We start from the raw sequence: 19,836 nt of genomic DNA on the forward strand, positions 1-19,836 counted from the left end.
CAGGAAGGCAGGAGAGGGCATGAGTGGCAGGCATCCGGCACCTTCCGCCACCTGTTTCCACCAGCTTTTAGTTCCATGCCGACCACCAGTGTTAGGAAGAGAGGACTGGGGTGCTTGCCCTCACAGGTGAACTCGTGTGGTGTCACTCCCCAAGCCCCTGTGGCTTCTCCATCTCCTTTCTCCGCCCGGTTACCTGGCCTCATGGTCTCTTCTCTGCTTCCGTCTTCTCTCTCCTTCCCACCTGCAGGTCACCTGCCTGCCTTTCCCCCTCATCCTTGGGGCCCAGTCCTTTCCTCTGCCCCAGTCCCCTCCCGTCTTTCCTGTCCACTGGCCTCTCATGCTCCCCGCCTGCCTTCTCCTAAGCCCCGCCTGGCATTTGTCTTCTCCCTGCCAAAGGAGCCAGTGTAGGCTCGAGGGAGCCGGGAGCAGGGTGGTCACAGTTCTTCACAGCTCCTGACCCTGGTCTGAGCCCCCAGGGAGCTCCCACGCACCTCTCCCTTACGAACACTGGGGCGCTGTAGGCTCGGCCCCCACCCCACGCATACCGGCCGCAGGCTGCTTTCCAGCCCTTGCAGACTCACGAGGGGCCTCATTCTGGGACACTTTGGCAGCTGTGGGGTCGACACACCTCCTCTTCTGCAGGGAGGGCTCCCGACACTTCCGTCATCTACCTGCACAGCCAGCCTCCATTAACCACACACCACAGCCAGACTGGAGACTCCACCTCTGTCTCCCTGATGTGGTGTTTCCTCCACCGCCCGCTGCTTCCTAGTTTTTACTTGAGGCTCCTGGGACATTGTCCTAATTTTGTCTTCATTTTTCTTTGTATTTGTCCAGGAAAAAAAAAATCAACCCTAAGAAACTCTTGAAACTACACTATGTGTTTTAAATCCTTGATCCCACCACAGAGGACTCTAACGTTGGCCTGGGCCACTTTGTCTGGTCCCCAGGTCAGGAGTGAAGAGCAGGTGCCCTTGGCTCTCTTTTATCTGTTCTCCTTCCCCTTCTTTTGTGGAACCCCCTCTTGTGTCTGGAGCTCTGGGCTCTGTGAAGTAGAATGAGTCCAGGGGAGAGCTTGAGATGGGAGCCTCCGAGAACACCAGGTGCAGGGGATGTGACATGTTAGGGAGCAGAGAACTCAGTGGGGAGAAGCAGTTTCTCCCTCTAATTTCATGTAGAAGCCGAAAGAGCTTGGTTAAGTCCCAGCTTAGTTCAGCTGGGTCCAGCTGTGAGGCTTTGGGCCCCTCACTAAATCTCCCTGAGCTTCAGGTTCTTATCTGTAAAGAAGGAGCAATAATAACCCTATCCCGCAGGATTGTTGAGAAGATTAAATGAGAAACTATGGGTGCAAGCCCTTCGTAAATTATAAAGAGCTCTAGAGAAGTTATTATTTGTGGAGCAGATGTGGAGTATTTAGGCGTCGAGACTAAAGAAAGAGAGGATATGGCAAGCAGCATTTAGTCTCTAAGAGGTTTAGGAGGGAATTCTGAGAAAGAACTCAGGAGCATGAAGACCGCTCGAAGCCCAGGGGCCTCAGGAGAGGGGGAAGGCACAGCTCCACTGCCCCACGCCCTCCATCTGCTGTGAATGCCATCGTGTGCTTGTACAGACACTGCTGGCATGTTCCAGCCCTTGCACTGAGACCCTTGCGTTGGGGTACGGAAATGCAGGAGCCAGGTTGGCACATCCAGGTGCAAAGCTGAGGTTCCCACAGGAGAGGGCATGAGTGGTGAGTCTGTGAATCGGAGTGCCGATGTCTGGAGCAGCTTGACTTCCTCCCTGGATGAGAAAACAGAAGACAGTCTCGCCACAGACAGACACCAGAAACATGATGTAACTATAAAATTAACAACTGAGGTAGGTATAAGAAACTTTAAAACATTAAAAGGCATTAAAAAATCCTTTATATTCCCCCCTGCATGAGGGCAGTGGGCTGCCTTTAAAGCGCCCATCTGTGCTGGATCCTTGTGGAATTGTTACGTTCCTCTTGGACAGGGACCTTGTCGTTTTGCATTACATTTCTGCACAGTGCCTTGCAGACACATCCACTTAATAGATATGACTTGACTGAGTGATTGGAAAAGAGCAGAAAAAAGAGACAGAGAAGTGAGAGGTGAGCTGTTTTTTGTAAGCCATTGTATCGGAGACTTGAGCATTCCAGCTTCAGTGCCGATTGGGGCACAATTTAAATTCAACTTCTTGCCTGAAAAGAAAAGAAGTCGTAACACCAACAAACCCACTACCTTGTATCTTTCCATATTGGCGGGGTCTGGATAGGATAGAAACATTGGGCTGTCGGGGCTGGAAGGCATTGTCAGTAGGGGCAAGGAGGTGTGGAATACATTTAAGGAAGTTCCAGAGCTCAGAGAAGCAATTTAGAGAATCTGAGTGGACTAGTTGGCCCAATTACTACAGAAGAGGAAACTGAGGCCCAGAAAGGCAAACTGTCATATACCAACCCACCTTGCTTGTTGGTGGCAGAAATGGGAACAGAATATAAGTCTTCTGACTCCTAATCCTGAGCCCTTCCAATGACTGCAAACTACCTCCCAAGAACTGATCTCAAAGAGGGGCGTAGCACCCAAACCAGGCTGAGCCTGAGGTCTCCTTCTGGCCTAGAGAGGAAAAGTCAGATGGAGACAGAGAGCCCATCCCACAGAATGAGAATAGCCTCTAGGGGCATGTGCTTCCCCAACCCCACCTTCTCCATGATCCTGGCAAGGGCTGTGGATGTCAGAGCTTCCCCTGGGGACTTGGAGATCAGAGAGGCAAGTTTGGAGAGGGCTCACCCTGCACTGGGGCCAGGCTAGGGACCGAGACCCCCTCTGCAGGCTTTCCTGATGACCCCTCCTTGGCTCTTAGCGTCGGTGGGAACCCCACTGTCTCCTCTCCTGCCTGCCCTTGGAGGAAGACATGGGCTGAGAGCCTTGTTTTGGCTTCTGGCTCTGACTCCTGCTCTCCTGCTTGGACTGAGCCAGGAGGGTGAGAAGAATGGGAAAAGAGAAATAAAAATAGCTGCAGGATGAAAGATGCCCATCTGTTGTGTGGGTGAGGGAGCCCTGAGGAGGAAGGTGGACTACTTGGACACCCAGCTAAGAGGCTGAATTGGGGATTCCTGACTTTAACAGGCCATGAGGAGCAGACAGTGTTGGGGAGGCCAGAGGGTAGAATAGAAATGATAGAGATGTTGGAGCTTAAGTTTGGGCTTAAGCGCTTTATGGGCTGATTCAAGTTACCTAACCTCTCTGAACTCAGTTCCTTACGCCATAACGTGGGGCGAAAACACTATCAACCCAATAGAGCTATTCTGAAGGCTACACAGATAAATGCACCAGAATTTCTGGAACACAGTAGGTGCTTCTAAGTGCTAGTGCCCATTCTTTCCATTATTCTAGCTGGGCCCGTCACCCCCGTTTGCCCTCCAAGCTTCTGAGAGCAGAGCTGACCGAGCAGGTTCCAGGAGGCTCTTCCCTGCCTGTTTTGGCAGCAGAGGGTCCAGTGTGTGTTTTGAGGGGCTTCTTGGGAGTCACCACCGGGCACAGAGAACTCTGGGTCGCAGATGAGATCCTTCTGTTATCGTCATATGTTTTTAAAGCAGCTACGCAGAGTGATCACCACAGTAGATGTGGGTTCTAAAGAAAGGCGGCTTCTTGAAGGACAGGTGTGGCAGGAAGTGCGGCTCGGGAGGGGCCCCACACTGAGGGGCTTGCTCTAGACTTGAGAGGCTGATAGGCCACATCCATACAGCCTCGGGCCCTTCTGCTGTCTGCTGGCACAACAGGAAGAGATGGGATTCGCAGGCAGACAGGCGCAAGTTCAAATCTCAGCTTTACCACTTTCTGCTGGATGTCTCCACACAAGGGGTTTGACTTCGAAGCCTCCATTTCCTCATCTGTGCAAAGAGGACAATGCTTCATTCAAGTACTTAATCTCACTTTGAAGATGACGCTGAGATAGGTACAATGTTTAATCTCCACTCAGTAAATGGTCCCACGGACAGTGCTTCCAAGGACAGTCCTTTCAGATGGCAATAGTGTTAAACAGTACCTACAACCAGATGGGTGGTCTTGAGCTGAAGGCAAGACCTTAACCTGCTTCATTCACCTCTGACTTCATCTGTCTTTTAGCTTTGTTTAAATTAGGCCCAGGAGTCATTCACTCCCAATCTCTCACCCTTAGGACCCCTCCCTGTCAGCCTGAGGAAAAATCCGGTTAGTTACCACATCTAGAAGTGACCAAGTGTCACCCGGCTGCTGGCTTACCTGGGACATAACCATCCTCTTTTCTAGGATGGCTCTTGGGCAAGTAGCTGAGGCTCACAGGAGGAGGCCTTTGGGAGAGACATGACCATCTCCATGTTCTGAGCTGCTTCTCCCACATCCAGGCCCTCTGTCCAGGAGCCCGCCCAGACCCCCTCCCTGGTCTCAGCCCCCCCAGGGTGCCTGCTCAGCGTGGGGCACGTGACCCACCTTTTGCCCTTTGTGCTCCTTTGTCCACTCACCACAGACCCTTTCACACCTCGGTTAGCCACTTAGGGAGACAAAGCCCTAGCGCAGGCAGGGGAAGCTGTCCAGACCGAGATGAATGGCTCTGAAGCCTGCCGTTGCCATGGCAGCCAGCTGGGAACACCGTTTCCAGGGCCCAAGGCGCTCAGACATGCATGGGGGGTGCTGCCCTGCTGGGTTGCTGCCCACTCTCCTGCCCCCACCCTGGCTTCTCAGCTCCCTTAGCAACAGCTGTTGCTGTTGCCACCACCGCTGCAGCTTCTGCCCTGGCCTGGGGCAGTGTGAGGGAAGCCAGGGTGGGGGGCTGGCGTAGGAGTGTGTGGGAGGGCAGAGCCTAGGTATGAAGTTGGAGAGGAAAAGGAAAGGAAAGACTCCGCAATTTTCCCCATGACACTAGTGATAAGATTATAAGGATGTTTCCTAATTATACAGAAAAGAGGCTCATACACTTGGGCTCCAACGGGCCCCTTTGTGAACTTCTAACAGCATGCGTGTGTACCCGGCTATATGTGGATTTTTCTGAAACAATGGTTTGCAGTTTTTATCAGATTTCTCGAAGATGACTAAGGTCCCCAATAGTTAAGAATCTTAATTACAAACATTTTGCTTTTTAGAATCAGAACTATCTCAGGGACTGGTTGGCCAGGCCGGTTTGAGAGATCTGCTTAGAAAGAGAAATGAGTATGACACAGGGTGGGGAGTGGGGCAGGTGGTTATGGGGAGTGGGGCAGGTGGCTGTGGGGAGTGGGGCAGGTGGCTGTGGGGAGTGGGGCAGGTGGCGTACTTCCCTGTGCCTGTCCTAACCCAGAGTCCCCAGGATCTAGCATCTGCCTTGCCGTGGACCTCTAGGACTGGGGGACGGGGAATCTTCCTCCTAACACGGTCCGTCCTTCGCAGCCCCCATCCTCTTGCAGCTTTGTCCTGGGAGCTGAGTGTGCTGTTAGCTCGTGCTCCCTCCATGCTGGGCCAGAGCTCGGTGTTTTATATACTCTGTCCTCACGATCCCATCTAACCCCCACACGGCACTATGCGGAGGGTGTTTTCACCACTGCCATTGAAAAGACGAGAATATTGGAACAATAAGAAAACTTCTGTGACTTGTCCAAGTTCGTGCCATTAGAAGTTGGAGAAGCCCCAGGCAGCTTAGAGGAGAGGTGAAGAGTTCAGCTCTGGACCAGAGTCAGGTGAGAGCTGCAGTCCTTACTAGCTAGGGGACCCGGCCTCTACTCTCAAAGCTGCAAAATTAAGGATCCTGATAATTCCTGCCGCAGCGGACAGTGGTGGGAGTGAAATGAGTTGAAACTGTTTGGGAAGTGCATAGGACAGTATCTACCACTAAATAAGAAGTGGAATTAGAGGAGCATTCAGCCATGAGTCTGCCTAATTCTAAAGCTCATACAGAGAGAACTTTTGTGGGGGAGGGGTTCTGACCCTAATGCCAGAGCTGGGTTATGACGTAATAGTCATGCATTGCCACTTACTAATTGAGTGTGGGTGGGCTACGGTTTTCTTATCTCCAGGGAACACCACGTTCTGTAGAGGATGATTGTATAGTGAGCACTATTGATTATGTAAAGATCAAATGAAACAACATCGGGAAAGTTCTTAGTAAACTGTGCCATATACTACAGCAATGCACTCAGTACCCTGGCACCGAGGCCCGGCTCGTGCCCCACGGGGCTGTGTGCCCTTCTCTTGGCTGGCAGCTCAGGGCAGGGAGCCCAGTGTGATACCCGCTGAGGAGGGAGATGGCATAATGCCCTTGGGTGCCCATGTGCCCGGGTCAGCAGCCAAGAGCAGGATGCTTAGGAATTCCACTGAGGCAGCTGGGTCCCGGCTTCATTGGCAGGGGCAGAAGGGAGGCAGGTGTGAGGGAGGCCAGAGGGGGGCATGAGGAAAAGAGGTTGGGTGGGCCATGGAACACTCTCCAAGGGGTGTTACAGAGCCACGCCAAGTGTGTGTCACCCTTCTCTATGAGGATGTGTGATTAGTGGAAATGAGAACAAGCTTTATTAGTCACTGCCTAGGAGAAACACCACGAGGAATGATCCAACCTGCTAATGGAAGGGTGCACAGGCCTCTGTAGGCTGCTGGAAGGGAGGAGTTTCATGTCCTCTTTTCTTTTTGCCCCCAGAAGACTCATGTTGCTGAGAGCAGATGGTGAGGGGGAAGACGGTGGGTCCTCATCCTTGAGTCACTTGCTGCCGGGGTACCTTTTTGGGGCTCTGGGAAGTACAGCAGGCATCTTGGACAGATAGGCAGCCTGTTTGCAGGGGGGCGAGGGTCAGCCCGAGGAGGCGCCACTGGGAATGACTCGTGCCCAGTCAGAAGCTGTAATTGGAGGTGATTAATCTGTGGAGGACAGCGTGGGGAGTCAGCGCTGACTCAGGACCCAGGCGAGCCGCTCCCCTCTCCCACTTCACCTGCCTCAGGCGGCAGAGGGAGGCTGCTTGGAAAGGCTAATGATTCAGAGGCCCTTAAAACAGAAGGATGAGCAGCTGAGGCTCCGATCAAAGATGTTTTAACCCTTCAATGGTCCAGTTGTAATGGGAAGAGGTTGAGGGTTTTCTCTGGGAGTCGGTTCCCTGGACACGCGAAGCACTTATTTTATTTATTTATTTTTTTGAGACGAAGTCTCACTCTGTAGCCCAGGCTGGAGTGCAGCAGTACAATCTCAGTTCACTGCAACATCTGCCTCCCAGGTTCAAGCAATTCTCATGCCTCAGCCTCCTGAGTAGCTGGGACTAGAGGCGTGCGCCACCACGCCCAGCTAATTTTTGTATTTTTAGTAGAGATGGGATTTTGCCATGTTGGCCAGGCTGGTCTCGAACTCCTGACCTCAGGGATCCACCCACCTCGGCCTCCCAAAGTGCGAGATTACAGGTGTGAGTCGCTGTGCCCAGCCCCTCTCAACAAAGCCTTTCCAATGCACCCCATCAGAAGTGGGGGTCGGGAGCTCCTCCACTGCAGGACGCTAAGCCAACGCTTTCTAGCTAAGGGGACCTAGATTTCAGCCCCAAGTAGGCCCTCCCCAGCTCTGACAAGTGGCTCAACCTCTCCAAGACTGTACAATGAGGACAAAACTGCCTACTTCATGGGGACTCAAAGAAATAGTGTTTGTGAAATGTTAGCAGAGCTGGGACTAGACCTGGGATGGGAGCAACCAACGCCTCATCCTGGGAGAGGCCACACTGAGCATGTGTTTTAAAAGAAACTGTATTTAGCCGGGCGAGGTGGCGGCGCCTGTAGTCCCAGCTGCTCGGGAGGCTGAGGCAGGAGAATGGCGTGAACCCGGGAGGCGGAGCTTGCAGTGAGCTGAGATCCGGCCACTGCACTCCAGCCTGGGCGACAGAGCGAGACTCCGTCTCAAAAAAAAAAAAAAAAAAAAAAGAAACTGTATTAACATTTTTCACCTTTCTTCTTTATTCCAAAGATAAGCAGGAAGACCTGAGGGTCAGAAGAGCCAGCGTGGGTCATGCATGGCTGTCACAAGGGACAGTAAGACGGGTGAGATGAAGATGCAAATCACCAAATACTATTTTACATATATGCACACACATACACAGGCAGTATAAAATTTTACACAATATACACAGCAAATATTTAATTAAAGAGACAGTTTCCTTATTGGCAACTGACCTTGCACCTTGGGGGAAGACGCCCAAGTACGCATACCTTGAAAACGCCCAGTGGCTTTTGAGGAGACCTCGGTGGCACTATTTTGTTTTGAGTGCAGGATCTTAGCAGAAGTCAGGACACAGTGGGCTTTTGGAGGAGCTGAGTCTGGAATAGTAAAGATGCACTAGTCCAGCGGCTTTTGTGTGGTCACTGTGGGGGAGGCAGAGTGGACTGCATCATGAGGCTGGGGTTAGATCTTGGATGGGTTCATCCAACCCAACACCATACATGTGCCTTCAAAGAAGTTCTAGTTCTTTTTCAACTTTTTTCTACCTCAAAGGAGAAATAAGAACACTAGACCAGTAAGAAGAGTGAGGATTAGATTTTGCACAGTTGCCAGAATGTGGAGTCGAGATGATGGATATGAAATGCAAACGGGCAAAGTTAGGCATGTTCCTTCTTTATCCTGAAGGATGCGGAGCCAGAGGCTGCAGCACGCTCCCAGACAGAGCACAACTCCCGGGTTCCCCAGCTTCTCTGAGGACCCACAGCTGGGGTGGTCCACACAGAGACTGGGATTCCCCCAGCCTCACCCAGAGATGCTCCCTCTCCATTCTCGTGTTCTTGTTTGTTCTCTGCTGCCTGGTACCATGCCTGACCACCTGACCCTTCCAGGGACTCTTGCCACAAGCTGGCCTGTTCACCAGGTGCAAACAATTTATGCAGTGCTTCCTATCCATTCCCCAGCGTTTGTGGTGAAAATGGGAAATGCAGAGGTTATTTTTCTCAGGAGCATCCTGCAGCGGGTCTGGGATTCAGACCTGTCAAAATTCTCCCCTGCAGATACATCTGGAACATTCCGTTAGCAGCAGGAACTCTGACAATCAGGATGGTTTAACTGTCAGACTGGGGAGCCAGGTAACCAAGACCTTTACCATGGAGATCATTAGAAATAAAACCCCAATTTTCACATCTCCCTAGAGGTATGTTCCTCCCTGGTGGGAGGAGCTGAAGGCCTATGAGCACCCATCTCAGCCCTCAGGAGCCCAGTTCTTCCAACATCCTTCAGCCTCTACCAGCTGCAGAACAATAAACAAACTCTGTCCTGGAAGCTTCCTGCACACTCAGCATTCGTGGGCTGCAGTCTCTTGCCATTTGATGTGTGGACAACAAAAATCAGCATGTAGATTGAGCTACCACTATACAGAAGGCAAAACGAAAAAGGAGAAGACAGTGTTTCATTTTTTATTTATTTATTTATTTTGAGAAGGAGTTTTGTTCTTGTTGCCCAGGCTGGAGTGCAATGGTGTGATCTCGGCTCATTGAAACCTCCACCTCGCGGGTTCAAGCGATTCTCCTGCCTCAGCCTCCTGAGTAGCTGGGATTACAGGCACGCGCCACCACGCCTGGCTAATTTTGTATTTTTAGTAGAGATGGGGTTTCTCCATGTTGGTTAGGCTGGTCTCAAACTCCTGACCTCAGGTAACCCGCCCACCTCGGCCTTCCAAAGTGCTGGGGTTACAGGCATGAGCCACTGTGCCCTGCCAAGACAATGTTTTAGAGTCCAGTTGGCTTCTCTTAGGGAGAAGATCGCTTTTCAGAGGAAGGATTAGCTAGCTACCTCCGCTGCTTAGTGAAGGTGAGGGAAGAGTCTTACTAGTAGGTTTGATCACAGAGTTCCCTTCCCCACTACCCCCAACACACACATAGGGGCAGAAAGGAAAGGGGAAGGAAGGACCCAGGTGGCCTCGGCTGCTGGCCTTGTTCTGTTTCCTCCCTGGACCCACTGGTCAGCAGGTGCTGAGCCCAAGATCTGTGCTCCTGGCTGAGGGATTTCCCCTGTACGTCCTCCATTTACAAATTTGGGTCTTGGTCCTCCTGCAATCCACCTACTTTGAATTCCTGGCACAACCAGATGTTTGCTGAGTCTTGTTAGTACAAGGCATTTACGATTCAGTGTCAGTCCCCGGTTGTGGGGGCGCAGAACCGCACTCGGCCAGGGGCTTGAGGGGCAGGTGACTGTGGAAGCATAGATTTAGGATATACCTTTGGGATTCCAGAATAGCACACGGACACCTCCTGGGATGAAATGGTTCATCAAAGATCTTGCTTGTTGGTAGAAGAGCAGGAATAAGACTCAGGCTGTCTAACTCCTATCTCTTCCTGTTGTAGCTGGAGCCTTCTCCAGGCAGGGAGCTCTGCTGACAGTAGGCTGCACAGCTCTGGTAACTGAATCCAATCCTGCCCCCACCCTTTGCTAGGAACCCCCTGCGTGGCTCCAGGGTCATACGCATTCTGGGTCTGGGGTAGCCCCTTAGCCTGGGGAACACACAGAGGGATGGTGGGCCCATCACCCTGGGGAAGCACCACCTTGCTTCTTGCCACAGCCTTTGTGATGGTCACAAAGTTCTGAAGGAAGTCGCAGAAGACAAACCAGTCATTTTCTCTCTGTCTCCTTGATTTCTCCTGCATCCAGGGTGGCTCCTGATTTTCCTGGTGACTTAGCGTTTCCTTACACTTGGACTCATCATTGTCACTACTCCCACCACTGATCCGGAACGTGTGGCCTCCCTCCCCCACCGCCACCGCCTCCAAGGGGCCTCCTCCACTCCACCTGTGGCTTCTTCCCATGTGCTGCACAGCTGTTCTCACCCCCATCAGAGGTGCTCTCCTAACCCCGCGGCGGAGGAGAGCATGGGAAGACTCAGGGGAAACTGGAAGCCTTGCTAGTTCCCGGGGGTGGGGGAGACATCCCTCAGCAGGCCAGACACCTGCTGCAAGGTGAGCAATTCTGTATCCGCCCAACGAACATCACTGTGTACCTGCCTGCCAGGGACTATGCCAGATGCCATGGCCTTGTCACCTAAAGCAGGGGCCCTGCCCTCAGAGGAATGCTCATGCAAGTGGGCACATCAGTGGCTTCACTACAATCTGATGGACCCATGTCAGCTGCAATGGCCCCAAGTACAGGAGCTTTAGGGAGGGAATGGAGCAAGGTCAAGTCAAGCAGGGGAGCAGGAAGCCCGCGGAGGTGGTGCCTGAGTGGGTGTTGGAGGGTGGCGAGGGATGAAGTGGGCAGCTAAGGTTGAGGGAAGGGCAGGAAGGAGGCCACCCGGTTTCCACCTGGGAGATCAAGGGGACAGCACGGGGCAGGTGCTGGGCTGCCTTGGATCTGTTAGAAATCTCCCCAGATGAATGGATGGGCTCTGAGGCAGCCGCCCTCTCTCTGGGATGAGCATGCTCTGGTGGAGAGAGTGATCCAACAAGGACAGTCAGGAGGCAGGTGTGGTCCTGGGTCCGCCATGAACGAGTTTGATGACCTTGGCAAGCCGCTGACCTTAACCTCATGGAAAAAGAGATAACTGGACAAGATAGCCTCTGACATCCCTTCCAGTTCCAAAACTATCCTCTCCCTTCCAAACACACAAGAAAACCAAACAAAAGTAAATATGGTTCATGGATGCCAAGACCTCCTCCTAGACAGTCAGATTCAGGGTTGGTCAAGGTGGTGGTGAGAGAACCTGCCCTATCCTGGTACGTGGAGTGAGTTGAGGGTGAAGAAAGCCCATTCCCCTTCCCCTCGGTCGGGTCAGGATTCCCCCCGCCTATGAGCAACAGGACATCAGGGCCAAAAATAAAAAAAAAAATAAAATCGATTGCAATGCCAGTGGGAACTCTTCTTGTCACGATGTTTCACTCCAGCGCCTCCATTTCTATTATTATACCAAGTGATTTATTCCAAAAACATAAACCCAGCAGCAAAAGAGTAACCAGCTCCCCAGGGAGAGGTCTCTTCCTCTTCCTCCTCCCCTGCAAGCTGTTGCCTGGCTCAAGGTGCTTGCCTCTTGTCCAGCTTCAGCCCACTCTCCGTGGGAAGGTTTGCAGGCTGGGGGGAAGACAGCACCTCCGAGATCTTCCCTGGGTCTGCCCAGCTACTTGGCCTTCACCGGCAGTATTCACTACAAGTTTCTACTCAAATTTCTTTGAAACCTGGGTAAACGTCTTTTTCTACTTCGTGCTTTAGTTTTCTCATCTTTGAAATGGGGAGAAAAATTCTTGACGGTTTATCCTTACAAGCCCAGGGAGGTGCCAAGACTTGGATTCTGGCCAGATGCTTGTTAGGTCAAAGCTATGCCAGCTGGGCGTGGTGGCACATGCCTGTGGTCCCAGCTACTCGGGAGGCTGAGGCAGGAGGATCGCTTGAGCCCAGGAGTTTCAGGTTACTGTGAGCTATGATTGCACCACTGCACTCCAGCCTAGGCAAAAAAGCTAGACCCTGTGTCTAAAAAAAAAGGAAAAACATAGAAAAATAAAAGCCGCCTTTTCCTCTGTTTGCTGGCATTCCCATCTGAATGCAGCTCTGAGCCAGGCCGCTTCCCCTGTGGGGCCAACATGACACTGTTTTGCTGACATTGCCTCCTAAATTGGGGCAGGGGAGAGCAGCTCATTCATGGAAGGCTCGAGGGTGACCTGACATGTCCTTTGAAAACTGAAATCTTCGAGTTTTTAAAATCCTCCTAATAACCCATTTTGCTTGTCCTCTTCTGCCTGAAATGGAAATTGGTTAGAGTCAAGTGGAGCCTTGAGTCGGTGGAGGACGGGATGGATGGAGCACGCTCCCATGGCATCTGGGATAGTCACATCCTCCTGGACTGCAGGGGTACGTGTTGCTTGTGCAATTCCATCATTTGCCACTTAGCATATGCTATCTTATATTTTAGTGATTAAAAATATATAGCCCATCTCTATTTTCAGGCTTTAAAGGGAAAAAGTAGAATGATACACAGTAGCTTTCAACAAATGACTGGTTTTGTAATTGCTGCTGATTATAACCCTAGCTACAGGATCTATGAGTCTATGTAGGAGTTAGTATTGGGAACTGTTGGAACAGAGGGGTCGGTCTGAAAGTCTCAGGCCAGCCGCCTCACAGACTCACAAGCAACAGGTTACATATTCTCTTTCAAATCCACTTTCCCGTCCCTAGAAAAATATGTATGTGTAAGTGGGAGACTTAATATCTTTTATCATTTGGTCTTCATTCTAAGATGAGGAAACTGAGGTTGGGGAGGTTAAGCAGCTTGCCTCCGTCACTCAGTTGGAGGGACAGAGCCAGGGTTAGCATGCTGCCTGATTTTAAGGCTCATGTTCAGTCCACCACATCATAATGCTTCGTGAACGGAAAAGGCGATGATTTCCCGACAGCTTGTGAACTCCGTCGTGGATCAGCAGGCTGAGAAGGGAACTGCCCACAGTGACGCGGCCAGAAAGAGGCAGAGCTGGGCATGGGGCACCTGGCTCTGCTCTCCAGGCTGTCCCTTGTGCAGGCTGGGTAGCCCGCACACCCACCAGCATCTCAAAAGAGAGTTGTGTTCTCTTTTTGCCGAGTTCGAATGTGTGCAGAAGAATATGCACAGCTCTGCAAACATGAAGCAGATATTCCAGCAAGAGGGCTGTCGGGCTTGTGTGGGTTTGAGAGCGGGGACTGGCTGCCCTGAGCTCCTGTTGCTGGCACGCCTCCTTCCCCCAGGAGGCAGGATGGTCACAGCCGTGCCATGTTGGCAATGAGGGTCCACTGGACTCCCTCTTGGGAGCAGCCGTCGTGTAGCTAGAGGTGGGAAAGTAGAGGGGTTAAAGGCTGCCTTCTTTTGTCTCGCCAAAGGGAAATCCCTGTAAAGCAATAAAATTGTGATGAGCTTTGAAGAGGGCTTCTACCCACTACGAAGCCAGTCCTGAATTTTGATGCGATGTCACTTAGCACAGTTCCTTCCCACCAACTGTTTGCTATGACACCATGGAGCTAAATGGCAGAGCTGCCGAAATAACAGTTGAGAGAGAGAAGTAAGAGGCATTAGCAAGGGAAAAAGATTTTTTAAGCGAGGAAGGGAATGAGACAGCAACCAATGAAACAGACAGAAGCAAGATGTCTGTTCCAGGTGGCAAGAGGCAGAGATGTCTTTTGTGTGACAGAGAAGTCTAGGATGCCAGCCATGCACTTGACAGAGGGCAATGATCATAACCGTCTGCATTCGAGACTTCTCAGAAACATCCACTTCTTCCATCACGTTACCTTCTTATGAGAAGGGGCAGACATTAGCATCATTTTATATGTGAGAAATAGCAGAAAGTTTTCGTACGTGAGCGCAAATACACATCTGGTACCTAACCACAATGCTTTCTGGCTTGGCTGTGCTGCTCTACCAGTGCCGCTGTATTTGAGAGAAGAAGATGCAGTGGGTTTTCTGGATATTGGAGGGCAATGCCGACAGGTAGTTGGCACAAATATTTGAAACGGGAATGGCTGTGACAAGATCCTGCCACGCTGCAGTGCCACTCAACATCCATCACTGTGAGGGAGCAGGTGGGTCCACCCGCCCTATCACCTGCCTTGTGTGTAAGACGGACACAGAAGATCTGGGCATGAGGACAGCAATAGGGTTGGCACCTCCCTGTTCACCTTGTGATTTGTCTAGGTGCATGAATAAATATGCAGGGATAGCTATGTATTTCTATGACATAATCTCCTTTCTTCTTTGGACAGGAGAGGTCTCCTCCAACAGTGGAGCTTTCTAAGAGTCTTGGTTCTCCTGCTATATTTTCTTCTCTCTCTCTCCCCTACAGCCCCACTCTCTCCATGCTCATCAAGTGAAAAGGTTTCCATTTAATTCAAGCAAGGGATTTTCTGTGAGCCTGCATCCTGCCAGGGACATCATCTGTTCTTTTCTGTGGCATCAGAGGAGTCCAAGACTCTACCACAAGTAATTGAGAAAGTTGACCTGCCAGTGACTAGTGATGTAACTTTACAAATCCTGGGATTCACCATTTGGAATGACATTCTTCTCAAACTGGACAAGACCTCCAGAATCATACAATGTCAGAGCTTGAAAGCTAAGGACGTTCACTTCAGTTCCTTATTAAATAGAAGAGGAAACCGAGGTCCAGGAGTGCTGAGTGGCTTGCTACTTAGAGTCACTCCTTCCTCGATGCTCTTCCCATTACTCCAACTCATCTTTAGCTCACCCCACGCCACTGCTGGTATACTTGTGTTTGAGCCATCTCTCTTCTTCCTAAACGTCTTATCAGGGAAAGTGCTTTTAAGCCTGTATGGAGGAGATGACTAGCATCTCTCAAGCCTTTAAGACAGAACATGACACCCCAACATCAACAAAGTTTCCTTTCCATCTAAATTTGCCTTGCTGCCATACTTCAACTTTTTCAGTGAAGAGAGACGAAAGGGATCTCCATGCTTACTTATTTTTCCATAGGTGTCAAATGGGCAAATTTGCCCTCCCTGTGGTCCCATTTCCCTCCTCTGGTGTAGCATTCTCTTATTGAAGTTAAAGAATCACAACTTCCAAGCTCATAAGCCATGTGCTTAGAGTCCTAAAGTCAAATAGAGGTTAGTCCATTGGAGAACTGACACTTTGCTTAATGACCAAAAAAGTAATATCTTTAAGAGCCTTCCTTTTCATTTCATGCCAAAGTTATTGGGCTAGATCCAGCCTAGGTTTCTGGCACCAGGCATGCCAGAGAGCAAAACTGGGACAGAAAGCAAGACAGGGACCCTCTTGAGGGGGGCTGTAGGACAAAGGTACAGTGAGCAGATTTCAGGGGAGCTCCCCAGTTTTCTACCATTTTCTCAGTACATGCCCATAAGCATCTTGAAAAGCATTTGTGAAACTGCCAAGAAGCCAGGCTAAAAATATCCACAGAACAGTCTGGATCAAGGAGAAATGCAGAGCTGGGCATGAGGGCTCCATGGAAGGTGTGAGACTCAGTGCAGGAGCCAGACTGCAGCGCCCACCTCAGGCTCCTGCTCCAGGCAATGAAGCCATAATGGACTGGACATTGTTGGGGAGGAATGGATGCATCTGGATTTAGACCTTTTGTGTTATTTTTGAATTGGTCCAGTCCAACAGTGCAGCAAGGGTGTCTAATGACATACTAAGGACACCTACCGTGTGCTCTTATAGTTCCAAGTCCAAGAACTCACCTGCTTCTTGGGAAAATAGCATTCTTTATGAATTTTTTTTCATACATCTAAGGAGAAAGTCATGTTTGAAAGATGAACCAGGCCGGACGCGGTGACTCATGCCTGTAATCCCGCCAACGTGGGCGGATCACCTGAGGTTGGGAGTTCGAGACCAGCCTGACCAACATGGAGAAACCCCATCTCTACTAAAAATACAAAATTAGCCGGGCGTGGTGGCTTATTGCATTATTAAAGATTAGCCATTAAGAATGAATACTTCTTCCTTAAATATTCCACACCCTTTCCTTTTTAACTTTTTTAAAAAAAGTATTAATTTGATTGACAAAAATTGCATGCGTTTTTGATGTACAACATGATGGGGTTTTTTGTTCTGTTTTGTTTTTGAGATAGAGTCTCACTTTGTCGCCCAGGCTGGAGTGAAGCGGTGCAATCACGGCTCACTGTGACCTCTGCCTCCTGAGTAGCTGGGACGACAGGTACGCGCCACCATGCCCGGCTAATTTTTGTGCTTTTTTAGTAGAGATGGGGTTCTGCCATGTTCAAGTGATTCACCTGCCTCGGCCTCCCAAAGTGCTGGAATTACAGGCGTGAGCCATCACATCCGGCCTGTGATATTTTGATACATTATGGAATGGCTAAACAGAGCTAATTAACATACACATTACCTCATGTATTTATCATTGTGTGTTGTGAACACTTAAAATCTCTTAGCAACCCCCAAGGCTGCAGTGCATGGTTATTAACTGCAGTCCCCGTGTTGTGAGGCAGGCCCTGCGCTTGTTCCTCCTGCCTCACTGAGGACTTGGACCCCTCGGCCAGCACCTCTCCAGTGTCCCCATGTGAGGTGTTCGGGGCTTTGCAGGGGCTCCCAGTGCCCTTTATAATGGCTGTAACCTGGCTCTATCCGCTTATGGTTCTCTGTGTACCCCATTTTTAGGCTCCTCCTTCTAACACTTAATCTAATCATGTACCCCTGACAAATATTATCAATAGTCTGCTTTTTCCAGTGTTTTGTTCTTAGTTATCAGGAACATTTGACATCAGAACGCTCCTGCCTCTCTCCCAGGGCTGCCAGCAGCAGTTCCATCATCTTAGGCTCTCGCTCTTAGGCAGGGTATACACTTCCTGGGGTGTTTCCAAACTTCTTTTTGAGACAGCACCTTGCTCTGTCACCCAGGCTGGAGTGCAGTGGAGCAATCATGGCTCACCACAGCCTTGAACTCCTGGGATCAAGTGATCCTCCCACCTCAGCTTCCCAAGTAGTTGGGAAATCATGCCTGGCTAGTTTTTGTATTTTTTTGTAGAGACAGGATCTCACTATGTTGCCCAGGTTGCTCTCAAACTCCTAGGCTCAAGTGATCCTCCTGCCTTGGCCTCCCAAAGTGCAGGGATTACAGGCATGAGCCATAGCACCTGACCTCGTTCATGTTTTTAAATAAAAATTATTATTTGAGACAAAGACCTGTCTTTGAGGAATCAAGTCTAAAGACGGACAGCATGATATGGGCAACCATCCACAGGACACAGAAAACAAAGTTAAGAAAAGAAAAATGAGACATTCAGTACTTATATAATGCATAGATCAAGGTAAGTGTGTTTGTCACCCTGATGTAATTTGGTTAATCTGTCCCTGGTTGTCCCCTCAGGAAACTCTTCTTCCCCTGAACCTTCAATTATTTTCCTAAGTCTGTTTCTTTTAGAGGGCGGAAGTGCAGGCCTGTGTAACCTTCCGATGGCAGAACCGTGCGGCTGGCTGTGACTTCTGAAAGACGGATGGAGCCGGATGTCATGAGGTGACTTCAAAGAACTGAGTGCTATTGACAAACTTTTGGGCAGTTTGTCAAAAATGTGACAAACCTGTTCTCCTTTTGTTTGGCTTGGGTCCATTCGTATAGTTTTCATTTTGAGGGCTCTATGGAAATAGCCTCTGTGGAGAGTGAATGTAGTTATTATAAAAAAGCCGAAACACAAGTTTACTTGGGGGTGCATACGCTTTGCTTTATCCAGAAACTCTGGGGTGCCTCACCTTCTCTGAGTGGAGAAATGGTAAATTCATTGGCGGCTGGAATCCAAGGAAGGGGAAGCAGAAATACTCTTCCCGCAGCCGGGACTGCCCTGTGGCCCCAGCACCCCATTCCTGTGAGGACTGAGGGCAGAGAGCCCTTGCTCCAGGGGCCTGAGTTCAACCACCACCTCGTCTTTGCAGAGCAGAGCTGCCTCCTCGTGTGAAGGAGCTGTCAGCTGGGCTGGGCAGTTCCTAAAGCCCCCGTGGGAGAGCGGCATTCAATCCGATCTCCAGCGCCTCATTGCTGGTGGGTTCTAAGTCCCTGAGAGAGGGAAATCACGGTTTCTAGATCCACATTCCTTCGACTCTCTTTCCTAGGGTTGCTGGTCAGACCTGGTGCAGATCCCCTTGCACCACTGGGCTCCACCCAACTCTGGCCTTGATGTTTTCTATAAATTCAGAAAAGGCCTGTGCCTCGACTTCCTGCAGTGGCGCCCCAACCTCATCTCACACTCAACTACGCTACCCTTGCACCTCAGCCATGTCAGGACTCACAGACCCTCGCAGGACATTTACCAGAGCAAGACTTTGCCCACAGCAGTGCTCCCCTGGGCTGCTGGTGTGGGTAGTATCTGGAGGAGACCCCTTTCGGAGGCAGTGAAGACCCCCACTTGTTTGTTTTTGCTTGTTTGTGCACAGTAGGTATTTAATAAATATCCGTTGCATGAATGAATGAGCAAACGGGCTCTCCCCACAGTAACAGAAGTGCCTCGGCGAAGATTGTACGCCTCCCTGAACTTGGCCAGAGAAGATGAATGGTTTAATGGAGGTGTTTATTTCACCCACTGAGATATGCTTCTTTGGGAATCTCTGAGATTTATGTTCTTTTTCTTCTGAAAACTAAAAATAAACAAAAAATCCAAATATCCATGAAACGCGGACACTATACTAAGTGATCCCATCAACACTTTCTCATTGAATTTCTTCAGTCCCTTTGTCAAGGAGGCCTCATTTTCCTCCTCTTTACAGATAAGGAAACACCTCTCAGAGAACAGGCAGTGTATCCCACGCCCCTCAAATAGGAGGCAGAAGCAGGATTTGGACTCAGGCCTGCCCAACTGCAATTCGAGGTTCTTCCCACTGTACGTGCCTGGCCCATCCTTTCCAGAGGCAGCCATACGGCTGAGATTCCGGGAAGGAGGCTATCTCCATAGGAAGCATGTGGGGCACCTAGGAACGATCTTAGGAGGGACAGGACCAGAGCCCAACACCATGGGGTTGAATATCATGCCAGGCAGAAACGATACTAAAAGATAACATTCATTGAGCTGTTCACCATGCACCACACACTCCTTCCAACAGAGCCCGTGGAGGCAATACTAGATAATGACCCTCAGCTTACCAACGAGGAGTCCAAGACACTGGAACTTTAAGTAGCTTCCACAGGGTAAGTGGCAGAGTCAGAATTTGAACCCAGACAGAACTCAACCATTATGAAAGGCTGCTTATAATGTCGGAGGAATGGCTTCCAGAATTCACACACAATCTTAGTGTTCATGGTAAACTGAACACTAAAAGATGGGGCAAATTCTATGCCCCCATCCCTGAATCTGGGCATGTATGTGACTACTTTAACCAATGAATTATGGCTTCATTTATGAATTATGACTTCCAAAGCTAGGTCACAAAAAACAGTGCAGCTTCTACCTTGCCCGCTG

This window comes from Papio anubis, chromosome 12 (genome assembly GCF_008728515.1).
Source record: "Papio anubis isolate 15944 chromosome 12, Panubis1.0, whole genome shotgun sequence".
Taxonomy (NCBI): domain Eukaryota; kingdom Metazoa; phylum Chordata; class Mammalia; order Primates; family Cercopithecidae; genus Papio; species Papio anubis.